Consider the following 14,054-nt stretch of genomic DNA (forward strand, 5'->3'; position numbering starts at 1 on the left):
ACATGATTGGTTCGGAAATGTTAGAGACTAGATAGAGTCAGAAATGTTAGAGACATGATTGGTTCAGAAATGTTAGAGACATGATTGGTTCGGAAATGTTAGAGACTAGATAGAGTCAGAAATGTTAGAGACATGATTGGTTCAGAAATGTTAGAGACACGATTGGTTCGGAAATGTTGGAGACTAGATAGAGTCAGAAATGATAGAGACATGATTGGTTCGGAAATGTTGGAGACTAGATAGAGTCAGAAATGTTAGAGACATGATTGGTTCAGAAATGTTAGAGACATGATTGGTTCGGAAATGTTAGAGACTAGATAGAGTCAGAAATGTTAGAGACATGATTGGTTCAGAAATGTTAGAGACACGATTGGTTCGGAAATGTTTGAGACTAGATAGAGTCAGAAATGTTAGAGACATGATTGGTTCGGAAATGTTGGAGACTAGATAGAGTCAGAAATGTAAGAGACATGATTGGTTCGGAAATGTTGGAGACTAGATAGAGTCAGAAATGATAGAGACATGATTGGTTCGGAAATGTTGGAGACTAGATAGAGTCAGAAATGTTAGAGACATGATTGGTTCGGAAATGTTGGAGACTAGATAGAGTCAGAAATGTTAGAGACATGATTGGTTCGGAAATGTTGGAGACTAGATAGAGTCAGAAATGTTAGAGACATGATTGGTTCGGAAATGTTGGAGACTAGATAGAGTCAGAAATGTTAGAGACATGATTGGTTCGGAAATGTTAGAGACAGGATTGGTTCGGAAATGTTAGAGACATGATTGGTTCGGAAATGTTGGAGACTAGATAGAGTCAGAAATGTTAGAGACATGTTTGGTTCGGAAATGTACTTAACCTAGAAATATAACTTTGTAGCAGTTTATCATTTTATGCCAGAAAATCATTAGCTAAATTATTTCTTAGTCGTAAATTGCTTTTTGAAACTGGCCGATGTTTAGGTATTCTAGGGGAGAACCGAATGTGTAAAAAATATTTTGTCAATTTTCGTATTCTACGTGTAAAAGATGAGTGCAATGAAATATTTAGGCCATAGGTGTACATAATGAAATCAGGCTCCGGTAGATCTACTTTTAGACATGACACGTTAAAAGGAAAACAGATGTGTCGGGGTTTCAAAATGAGAGGTAAGGTGTTGAACGGTTTAAAATAGTGCCAATTGAAGACCACTTTGTTTAAATACATTCATACGATTGTAACGCTAACATGAATTTAAAAGAAAGCCGAAGAATCTTAAAAAATGGTGATTGAGAGAAGGAATAGATAATCAAAGATACTTATGCAGAAAATAATTAATAAAATACTCATTAAATAGTTATTTTATTTTTTTTCAAATTGTCCGGGTTATTTGTCCGAAGTCTGAGGTCAGCAGTAGTGCTGACTATTTATAGCATTCTCGTATAAGGGATGAGTTTTGACAGCCAATAAAAATGGTGCATTCCTCGTATCCCGTATTTGCCGAGTTCGTTAGCTTATCAAAACGGCAGAAACTCGTATAAGCCGACTTTGGGCGAGTTTTGGCATAAATTGTCGTCAATGGTAATGTATAAGTACTGTGATAGTTCCAGTATTGCGTCAAATACATAACAGCACATATAGGTATATCAGTTTATGTAATGAAACTAGCTAATTGTAATTGTATTAAAAATTTAGCACTTTACAATCACCTATTCTTAGATAATGACAGGCGCTTATTGGTTACAGGTTGAGACAACAGGCGCTTATTGGTTACAGGTTGAGACAACAGGCGCTTATTGGTTACAGGTTGAGACAACAGGCGCTTATTGGTTACAGGTTGAGACAACAGGCGCTTATTGGTTACAGGTTGAGACAACAGGCGCTTATTGGTTACAGGTTGAGACAACAGGCGCTTATTGGTTACAGGTTGAGACAACAGGCGCTTATTGGTTACAGGTTGAGACAACAGGCGCTTATTGGTTACAGGTTGAGACAACAGGCGCTTATTGGTTACAGGTTGAGACAACAGGCGCTTATTGGTTACAGGTTGAGACAACAGGCGCTTATTGGTTACAGGTTGAGACAACAGGCGCTTATTGGTTACAGGTTGAGACAACAGGCGCTTATTGGTTACAGGTTGAGACAACAGGCGCTTATTGGTTACAGGTTGAGACAACAGGCGCTTATTGGTTACAGGTTGAGACAACTGGGAGGATTTTTATTCGATTTTCACTGCCTGTAAACAGAATTGTAAAAAAAGTACAATCACGCTTGTCGTGCCTACCAGCCTTTCAAAGCTTCCATTAAATGTTACAAATATAGGCACAAAACACGTATATATATACATTTATGGTACGAAAGAGCACATAATTTTCAAAATGTACCCCGTCGTATGCAATGTTTTAATGACGACCAAGTAAAGATATAACTATAATGAATTGTTGTTAGATAACACAACCGATTTATTATTAGGTCTTTAATATTTTTACCCGCGGAGACCTATCATTTACAAAATAAACTTTGATTTTACTATTTTTATCAATAGTGATATATAAAGGCATTCAATGATGTTTATACTATCAATTAAAATACTGCAAGTGCTCGCGTGAAATTTAAAATGAGGTTGGCGCTCAGGTTTGAGTAGGTTTCTACTGGGTATTTGGTTATTCTGATGGAGAAAATGTTCCTTTAACAGTTGTTTAATATGTTTAATGTATACCTTTGATTGGACATGTAGTTACGGCGATGTAATCCACTTGAACTCAACATTACAGCCCAAAACAAACAATGTCAGGACGATTTTTTCAACATTACTCTTAAATCCTCTGTACGATTGTACGGTAAAATGTTTGTAAGAGCGACTCTCATCATTTTATCGTTTTAACTGTCTTCGTCGACTGTCTACGCCGTATATCGTCATTGACGTCCTTACAATTACTGTCGATCGACAAATTTACAACTCCGCTATTAGCTAAGTAAACGACGGGCTATCGATTGAATCAACACCACTCAAACGTCACATCATTACGTACTTCAGAAGCTGGCATTGAAATCCTTAAGTAACATATTCAATATACGAGTTAGCCTTATATTATTAGACTAGAATAGGAGAACATCTAGCGAAATAGTTCTGTTAAATGTACCAGTATGGTCATGAGTCGTTGACTGTGAATATTCCACACGTTCTTGTCCTCATAAGTCTAAGCAATGGTTGTAAAATGGTCGACAAATTCCATTACCGTCGAAAGAGATGCCATAAAAACACACAATAGATCACGGCTGCCCCCTCCTCCCACCACACATGCTTACAATAGCGCGTGTCAAATTCGTATCTTATTCCGATAGTGTTTGATTATATTTGAGACCAGTGTACACCCACCTCTATGACATGAATAACCCATGCCAAGGCAGTATATCGATTAGTGTTTTTTTTTAAATAAGCACAGTCATACAAAAAGGTCAGTTGTTCCTTTCATCTTGAAAACCGTTCAAGGTTGTCGAGGGATAACCTGTGTTTTTGCATTGGATCTTTTTTATAGAGATAATACAGTGGAAACTATAAGACCTACATAATACTGAGAATTTCCAAAATACAAAGCCATAATCATTTACTGCTTTGTTAAACTAATTTTGTCTTACCCTAGAACTCTCATATTATTATTTTTCATGAATCAATCTTTATCTAGATTTAATTGATAGAAAAACACTTTTCTGGATTGAAACTCGTGTAAATTACAATAATAAGTATCAGGTTATGATTTGTTGTCAATCTTTGAGTGTAATATTTCACAAGGAGTTACCAAATGACTGCCATTGTGTATGATTTTCCTTCAGCTTCACTCGTTACATTTTATTTTGACCAAATTCTCGATAACAAAATATTTTTACTCATGACCAAATTTGGGTATTTCCGCCTCCCCTGTTTTTAGCCACTGCCTGACCAGATTTGGCCATGGGCACCTTTCTGACTCACCAAGGGAATTTAAGCAGCGGACTTTTCTAATCTGTCACTTATCAAATTCAATAGACTTTATTCGTCACGGCAGGGTCAAGCCATAATGCAGCCAATGGGCGAGGATAAAACTTTATTAACTCTAAGAAGCGTAAACGAACGCTACACACAGTGGCTTATCAGCATGATATTTTTAATAGAAACTATTTAAAAAAGAACATTAAAACATCAATACGTTTGAGCGATTTTGTAGCCCATGCTTTCCAGTGAATTAAGGATAAGAATAGTTACTTTATTAATTCGGGCTAGTATCAGTGAATATCTGGTTAACCGCAACAACATCATCAGATTGAACAGTGATGTGTAACATTAAAACCATGCACGGTCTGTATAATAATATGTTTCTAGTGTTCAAATGTGCCATGACTGTAGGAATAAACCTTGAAATTTAGAACCAATCTGATTGTTTACATCATTTCCGATGTCTGCAAATAACATCTGATGTCCTGAAAAAAACTATAAATCGTGACATGACTGCACATAAAGTTATTGAACTAAAGCCTGGCTGCCAGCGACATTGAAATACGTCTAGTTAGGAGCAATGTCATTGTAGCTGCGAGTGATCGCGCTTGGCCGGAAAATGGAATCTGTGGATAGACTCTTCTTTCATTTCTTATACATCGTTAACAGGAATTCAGAAAATGATATCAAAGATTAAATACGAAATAAATTTACTTTTTATACTGTTCTCCATCCGCTCAATATTACCGTTCCAAATTCTGAAGTTTTGAACACAACTGTTTGTGTATGACTTTGATCAATTATTAGAAATGTCCAGATATTAATGACTAAGACAATATTTAAATAAAGAGGAAATGTTTGCCATATATTGACGAGCTTCCATTGATCCAAGCTTGATCTACTTCGCCTGTAGAATATTTACCCTATCGCGTTGATAACTTTAATATAAATATGTTAGTGCTTGTACTTATCATAAGATACAGATTGGAGAATGTGACCAAATCCCATGTCATGAAATAACAAATCTCACCACAGAAAACTGAAGAAACGTGACTAGCGTGATAGATTACTGCTGTTTGGCGCCAATCGATATTATTTTGCATTATTTGAAAATTGTTATGGCATAATGTTTCCATTTGGTTTTATATCTCGATAATGTGGAATAACGTGGTAACTGAAGCCGTAAAATGCCTCCCTCATTTACCATTCACACTGCTTTGAAACAGTCTCAAATTGCGTAGTCAGGAAGTGAAAACCCTTAGATTTTACACATGTTTTCCATGATTGTCAACCTCCATGATTTGGTGTGTGATGAAATTTATACAGGTCATACACGCTGGCCTTAAAAGGAGAATCGTGTATTTATAATACAGGAAATGTCCTAGGTATGTGAAATGGGATAGCTATACGTTGTCAGGCGACTGGACATTCTTATTGATATGTTAACAGCCTGATATACATACATAGTTTAGTCTTAGTTACATTTGAAATTAAATATATGGGAAACATGTTTAATAATAAAATGACACTAAGCTTATGTTATTTGAGTTTGAACAATCATAATGAAGCTTCATTGGCATCACAGCCCTATGTTACTGTGATTTGCGTTATTTTCTGAATTTCGTATATATTACATTGCACTTGTCACATACATCACGTAAGAGATGATTGAAAAAAATCTTATGGCAATATTAATATCTTATCATTTTAATAAATGATTTGCGACCGTCTTGATAAAAGTCCTATAGATCTTACGTTGACGTACTGTTTTTAAAAGAAAGTGAATATTATATAACTTACTTCTTTAAATGGGAATCTTATATCTTTTGTGGCTTAAAATGTGAATTTATGTTATAATTAATACTATTATTTTCATCCACAGGGACTATCCTAAACGCAAATTGGAATGCTTCTGTTGACGAATGAATGAGTCGCCAATTTAAAGTTTAATGAGGTTCCCTCTTAGCTATGGATGAACACTTTATACAATGAAATATTGGTACAGACCAGACCTGGTGTTGAGAAACAGCGCTGCTCTGAAAGCCTTGACGAAATAAAGTATAGTTATGGATGGACTATCACAGCGTTTGCTTGTTTATTTGACGGATGGACTTTACATTGAATACATTTCCGAATATATATCACTGGGAAGAACAAACTACAAACTTTTGCTTTAGGTTGGGTATGGTTTCTCACAAAAGATCATTCAATTAGTAAACATCTTGAAATTGCTATGGGCACTTGCAAAACATGGCCCTGATGTAATATTTGGTTGATATCGGAAAACCACGTTTTGTCCAGATAAGTGGCAAGTTCAGGTACCGATAACATTGAAGGCAAATGTCTAACAGTGTAATGGTGTCCACGGTCAAGACTTCGGGAAATGCAGGAAAGAGAATCACAAGCTCAGATCGATTTAAGGGAATCATTCTAGGTTCAAAATGGTTTTGCGCTTATTTAATAAACATGGCTTATACAAAGCAGATGGAATATGCAAACTTTTATGAAATAGCACACCACATCTCTAAGGAGATGAGCACTTATTACAAATAACATTTATAAGGACAACAATGTATAGCAATACTGAACAATGCCACAAACATAACGAACAAGAAACAAACAGATCCGGACGAAGGCGAAATTCGCAGCCCCACAAACTGCACGTGTATATATCTACCATTTTTCAATGTCATTGCAACTGATTTCAATTGCATACTGTGCAAACATTTAAATATGCTTCCAATCTCACCTGTTATGTTAAGAACACTGAATTTAGAACAAGTGTACCATGTTACACAGCGGGCTGTCCACACACTGTGTAGCTTCATTTACTGACGACCTCAGATAAAAGTATTGTCCATCGACCAAATTACCACTCATCTATTAACTTAGCTATGGAATATTGATCGGCATCACATCAGCTCTAAACATATATATTTTTAGAGGAAAAAAGTACAGCATTGATGATATCAGATCAAATGTTACGTTCTTTTAATGGAATAAAGCTAAACAGTTCATAAATCGGCCCATAGGAAATGTATAACTTTCTTTATTAGAACAGGTCGAAGCACTGGAGAGACATGTGCTCTAGTACATAAACTTTAAAAGGGGAATAGTAAAGGCACGAGAAAGGAGCGATAAGTGTCACCTGTACAGTGTTATTATGCGTAGACAAAGCTGTGAGCATGTGAACATAGACATAGCTATTCCAACACTTTAAGTTCGTAAATACCAGAACCTAGCCTAAACTACTGGCGCAAAGCCTAAGGGGGCATCTGGTGACGACAGGGCTCGCATGGCGAGGAAAGGTAGAACTCACAGTATATCACAGTTGCTGTCCTCCCCGATGTCAATACGTCCTGTCACAGACGAGCCGTGAATAACGAATTATACTACATAGAAACAGGAGCGGTTCTTTGGATGTATGGTGCTCCTCTGAAGTATTGTCTTAATTATCACCACGGATGGCGTTAATATCTATGTTGAAGTTGTAACACATTGCCCAATACTCTTTCCACAGTGTATTATGCTATTTCTTTGTTTTTCTTAGATCATTGAACAAAGTTTAAAAAAACTGTTCAAATTAAGCCATTCAATGCAATGAGGGGTTCACATCTTGTTGACTGTGTTGTTTTATTACTATGTCAATATACAGTCTTAGCCCAATCCGAGACTTCAGTACCAATGGTAGTGTGGCAAATGGATCCAGAAACAAGGAATCAAGTGTTTTATGGCCGTATATATTGAAATAAACTAGTACAATTTCTTATTATTTGTCGTCATTTTACATGGCTTGTTAGACCGCCCTTGGTGAATACATACATGTTCAGGGCTGTTCGGTTGTGTATCTCAAAGAAACAATACAGAATGCTATTGGTTTAAATAAAAGAGACATTGCGCACCTAGAAAGCCTCTTTGTCATTTAGGCCTTACCCTGTGTCTCTTAACACGGTTTATTTATTTCATTTTTCGACGACTGTTTTTTTATTGGGAATTCAATACATCGCCGTTTGATAATCCAGTTGTATTGTTGTTAGCTGACCTAAATTCATCAAAGTGTATGTGTTTCCCCTGTGATAATTTTCTATTGTATTCATCAGGATTTGTTTAAGCAATGTTTAGAATATTCAAGATCTATATATTTATTTCCATCAATAGAAGTTTTAAAATAAATAAGATTCCTGCGCGATGCTAAGGGAGTTTTGTTAAATTCTCTGGAATATTCTTATTTGGTGTCTTAGGGCAATATTTCTGATCTTTGACCTTTGGGGTAACATTAAAGTTTTACCAGTGCTGGAACATTTCTTAAATCTTGGATTCGATTAAATTATTCTGTGAAGATTACATTTCAACTTTTTGTGGGAGTTATTCTTAAAGGGTTGTTTGAATACATAGTGCTCATATAGTGTGTTCAATAGTTCATGCTCATTTCGATCTGTGGACATTAAAAATACCAGGATCAGTAAAAACATATTGTGAACTTTTAGACTTTTGAAATTGTTTTTATATACAAGGTATTTTAATTTTATCAAAACTATTTGTTTTAAATAATTTGTTAAACTGTTCGTACATAAATCTTGTTGTTGTTCAAAGTTTGTCGCTAGTTTCTCTTTCATTGTTATGCTTGGGCGTAATAACAATAGTTTCACTGCAATAGACTAAATGTGAAGTTTAGCCCGGAACAACAAAAACTTTCGAACAACAAGTAATTTCGAACAGAAATAATTTCGCAGTTCAACACACAAAAATAAGATTTTCATGTCTAATCTTCTTGGTTTAAGTAGGGAAGAAAGAATGATTACCGTTATAAATCAAATTATAAGAGCAAGGAATGGCTAACCTGTATCAATGTTTCGTTAATAACAAAAAAGAACAAACGCATTAATCAAAATTGAGCCTTAAGCAAAGCTTTTAAAATGTTTATCAATCTTGATTCCAACAGCATCTTTATGCAATAAAATCAAAAGAACATTCTATTACGATGAAAAGTACAAACGTAACTTGAAGAAATGGGGTTCGATATCAGATGATACGCAGATGAAATCAAAGTGTACCCAAATTCACACAAAGATAAACGAACATCTACTAGAAAATCTGCAAGCGAGTAGACTTAACGCATACTGATCAAGATGCGATATGTCGTGTATTGGCAGCACGGAGTCTATGTATTTGCTACTAACACTCAGTCTGTTAATCTTCTACCAACATTCACCTTTAACAAGTTTAATTATTTAATTATGACATTATGTTGGATTCATGCAGGTACCCTGTATACCCATTACACAGTAATTAAATTGACTAGTTTCTAATGGTATTTGTAAGTTTCTAGTGGTACTGGTTCGTTTCTAATGGAATCGGTTCATTTATTATGATATTGATTCGTTTTTAATGATATCGGTTCGTTTTTAATTGTATTGGGTCGTTCTAATGGTATTTGCTCGTTTCTAATCATATTGGTTGGATTCTAATGGAATTGGTTCGTCTGTTATGATTTCTGTTCGTTTCTAATTGTATTGATTCGTTTCTAATGGTTTGGTTTTTAATGGTGTTGATTAGTTTCTTGTGGTATTGGTTCGAATGGTATTTGTTCGTTTCTAATGGTATTTGTTCGTTTCTAATGGTATCGGTTCATTTATAATTATATTAGTTCGTTTCTAATGATATCGGTTCGTTTGTAATGGTATTGTCTCGTTTCTAATCATATTGGTTGGATTCTAATGGTATTGGTTCGTTTCTTATGAGTTCGGTTCCTTTCTAATGGTATTGATTCGTTTCTTATGGTATCGGTTTGTTTCTTAAGGTATTAGTTTTTAATGGTGTTAGTTCGTTTCTAATGACATTGGTTCGTTTCTAATGGTATTGGTTCGTTTCTAATGGAATTGGCTCGTTTCTGATGGTATTGGTTAAAAAGGATCAATTAAAAATACTCTGAATTCAACATTTTCGCACACGAATCGTTGTTTATATCAATTATTGCTTTGTTAACCGAATGTTATAAGCAAATGTATGTGTTTTTGTTTATAACATGTGTATGCTTATCCACGGAGAAAATAAAATAACATATTATTGATTGACTGATATGATATGATAATATGAAGTACATCGGGAAAATATTCAATTTAAAATGAATGGCGTAGTTAATAGAGATCATCGTAAATTCAAAGAAACACTGCAATATTTATTACGTACTTATAGATCATTAAAATTCTCTGGAGAATCAAAACTTCCCGCAGCACTTAGCTTTACTTGAAAGTAACCATCATAAAACAGTATTGATTGAAACTATGGGCCAGGAATAAAACTACATGATCAGGCAAATAAAATATTTCAAATAGGAAGAGCGCTTATCACATATTTTTTAATGAGTTCAGAATAAACAGACCATTGAATTGTATACGGCAAATTAGCGCACATATCCAGAAAGTATGATGTAGAAAATGAAAACGATGAACCTTGATCCATACAGTTACCTCTGAAATGTCTGAATGTATGTGTTCTCTAAATATATTCCTTTGTGACTAAACACTCAACCTCTTCACTTTGATTTACCGGTGAAACTAAGCTGGTCGTTGTGACGTAACAGCCACAGAACTCTCTAAGTGTTCACTTAAACTGTTGGAAGTCTTTAAGTTATTAAACAACAACCGTTCGAATGTCATTTCTTTATTGTTCCACGTTCTTTCTAAGTATAATAATAAGTTCTAAATACAGCATGACATTTAAGGTAATCCCGCATCCTAACTGCCGTCCATTAAGGACCCAAGGCCGCTCTCCTTGCCTTGCCTTGCCTAACCCCTCTCTTTTTACATCCAAAATCATCTCTCTTATACTAATTTGTGGTCTGAATATGACAGCTTTACAACCCAAGGAATACACGTTTTTGTAATTAACATGACCATTTTGTACATTTGTACCAGGTCGGCTGTCAACCACTTTCATATTCAAATGACAATCAAATATGCCCTACATTACTAAACATACAGTATGTAGACACATATCCATTTAATTAAATCTTAATTATATCTTAAATATAACGTATTACGTCACATTCAATACGTAACTCTGTTACGTGACATCGTTAACGTAAGTAAACATTGAAATATATGGTCATGCTTTGGATAATTGTTATCAATATTTTTCCTGGAATATAAGTATTTGCATAAGATGTTCAAATACTTTTGGAATACATATTGCCTAATGGTCCACGCTATTTCCCAATAGTGTTTGTTTGTCGAGTTACTTTATAAAGTTGATAATCTATATGCTCCTAATACAGGCATGATAGCTATTTCTGATAGTAATTTGCCTTGTATTTTAAAACAAAAATGTACTCTTATTCATAGCCGATTGCACGAATCTTTAATATAAGGTGTAAATGTCTATCGGAAGGATTAATGATGAATGATCAATTGTCTCTGTGAATGACCAAACTTTCTGAAATAGCAATTAGAGCATATTTCAGTCGTGCATCTGAAAATTTCCGTACCAGCCTCTTCAATACTGGTAAAGCCAAATATGTATCGATGAAATGCATCGAATTTCTTTTTTAAAAATATTTCTAATATTTCATATGTGACATTCTGTATTTGTTTCGTATTTTTTTCCTTGATGTTTTTTTTTTTATGATTAATGATCACACGATAACAGACACAAATGATTTTACGGCTTGTCACATACGTAGAATGTTCTTTTGAACACAGTTTATTATTTGAATGAATTTCTGGATCTGTTTGTATGTCAACCAAAATGATGGGTTCGGATTCCTGTGATGTAGACATCTTGTTAACCCATGTGCGGGTTCTTTTGTTGTTTTAGGATAGTGTCAACCGTCTACACACCGTCTTTTAATTTGCAGAGGATTTTATACACAATTAGTTTTCATGATCTGTGAATATCAAATACATATTTTTGGCATTTTTGGAACATATTTTATAAATTAAACAAATTAATCTTAAAATATTCCGATTCCTTTGATCAAATTCAGTTGCCATATGAAGCAGAAGTGTATTCGTGAGAAAATAATCCGTCTTTCACTTATTTACATCAATATTACATAGGGTGAACATGGATAAGGATAAGAACAAGGATGTCATATATTAGACCTCTCCATTCGCAGAAAAAACATGTTTCGCGTTCCGGCGCCGAGTCATTATATTTATTCCATAGGGGTCATCTATATAGTATTATTCAAGATACGTGGCTAGGTAAACCTGATGAAAGAAAATGTGACCATTTAAATGATATGAAAATCCGCTTAAGACTGAAAAAAAAAACCGACTAAAGCTTTCGATAGATGAAAACGTGGTTTAAGACATTTAACGATCTGTGGAATTTATGATTTGTGGAATCTATTGCTAATAGCAACGCAACAACAGTTGTTTGAAAAGGTGTTCTTACCTTTAGTGATTCCTAAGGCTGTCATCGCCGTTCACAGTTATCCATTGTTTTGTTTTTTAATCAATATGTACTCCAATAACGAAATCCTCATTGATACATTTACTCTGCCATCCACTCTGTGTTCCGCGGTTAATCTGTTTCTAAGAAATGAGACAATCTATATGAAACATCCATACTGGCACGATATCGGAATCCAGTGAAGTCAGATTTAGATTCGCAATGGACACTGCTCCTCGCTCTATTAGTTTAATTCTGTGCCGTTTGTCATCTATGTATTGCTTTTTCAGTTTATCCAGGCGTTTGGAAATTCAATACTGTTTTTTCTATGACAGTTTCTAAACGCTAACGGCATGTTGCAACTGAGCTTCAATTGACATCCTAGATTTAAGTTTCAAGAATGTCTTCAAACGAAGTTCGTGTGGTGGTAAATGTTCTACGCAGCTTTCTTGTCATCAAGATCTGGAAAAGATCAGTCATTTTAAGTGATTTACACCAACATTTGGTACATTTTTCATCTTAATTGTTGGTTTTAATCTTAGTTTGCACTGCCGCCCCAAGGCAGATATCAGAACATTGACCAATGGTGATATTAAATTTTGTAGTGTATTTTGTCGTGTGTCGTTGAGTCTCCTGTTTGTCTGGCCTTGATTCCTATTCCTTTCAACAGTATTTGAGTGAAAGATGAGCATATCCCTGCTGTTTCAAATGTTATATAGCAGGCTGTACTACGGGCTCAACATAAACCCATACTTTGGATGAGGTAGGACAGTGCAATGTTATATGACAGGGTGTACAACGGGCTCAACATAAACCCATGCTTTGGATGAGGTAGGACAGTACAATGTTATATGACAGGGTGTACTACGGGCTCAACATAAACCTATGCTTTGGATAAGGTAGGACAGACAGTACAATGTTATATGACAGGGTGTACTACGGGCTCAACATAAACCTATGCTTTGGATGAGGAAGGACAGTACAATATTATATGACAGGGTGTACTACGAGCTCAACATAAACCCATGCTTTGGATGAGGTAGGACAGACAGTACAATATTATATGACAGGGTGTACTACGGGCTCAACATAAACCTATGCTTTGGATGGGGTACGCCGGTGCAATGTTATATAAAAGTGTGTATTACGGGCCCAAAGAAAACCCATACATTGGATGAGGTAGGACAGTGCAATGTTATATAAAAGTGTGTATTACGGGCCCAAAGAAAACCCATACTTTGGATGAGGTAGGACAGTGCAATGTTATATAAAAGTGTGTATTACGGGCCCAAAGAAAACCCATACTTTGGATGAGGTAGGACAGTGCAAAGTTATATAAAAGTGTGTATTACGGGCCCAAAGAAAACCCATACTTTGGATGAGGTAGGACAGTGTAATGTTATATAAAAGTGTGTATTACGGGCCCAAAGAAAACCCATACTTTGGATGAGGTAGGACAGTGCAATGTTATATAAAAGTGTGTATTACGGGCCCAAAGAAAACCCATACTTTGGATGAGGTAGGACAGTGTAATGTTATATAAAAGTGTGTATTACGGGCCCAAAGAAAACCCATACTTTGGATGAGGTAGGACAGTGCAATGTTATATAAAAGTGTGTATTACGGGCTCAAAAAAACCCCATACTTTGGATGAGGTAGGACAGTGTAATGTTATATAAAAGTGTGTATTACGGGCCCAAAGAAAAC

The 14,054-nt window shown here is 35.3% G+C and overlaps 1 protein-coding gene across 2 annotated transcripts in view; it reads right to left on the minus strand.

The window, feature by feature from the left end:
- Nucleotides 1-14,054, minus strand: part of LOC128214673 (uncharacterized) — a 90,242-nt gene that overhangs the window by 17,407 nt on the left and 58,781 nt on the right. Inside the window, exon 2 of one of the 2 annotated variants that reach the window (XM_052921267.1) lies at nt 12,351-12,809. The exons of the other annotated variant lie outside the window; for it this stretch is intronic. The gene's annotated coding sequence lies outside the window, so the exon portion shown is untranslated. The remainder of the gene's footprint in view (nt 1-12,350; nt 12,810-14,054) is intronic. 2 annotated transcript variants of the gene reach the window in all.

Source organism: Mya arenaria, chromosome 13 (genome assembly GCF_026914265.1).
Source record: "Mya arenaria isolate MELC-2E11 chromosome 13, ASM2691426v1".
NCBI classification, from domain to species: Eukaryota; Metazoa; Mollusca; class Bivalvia; order Myida; family Myidae; genus Mya; species Mya arenaria.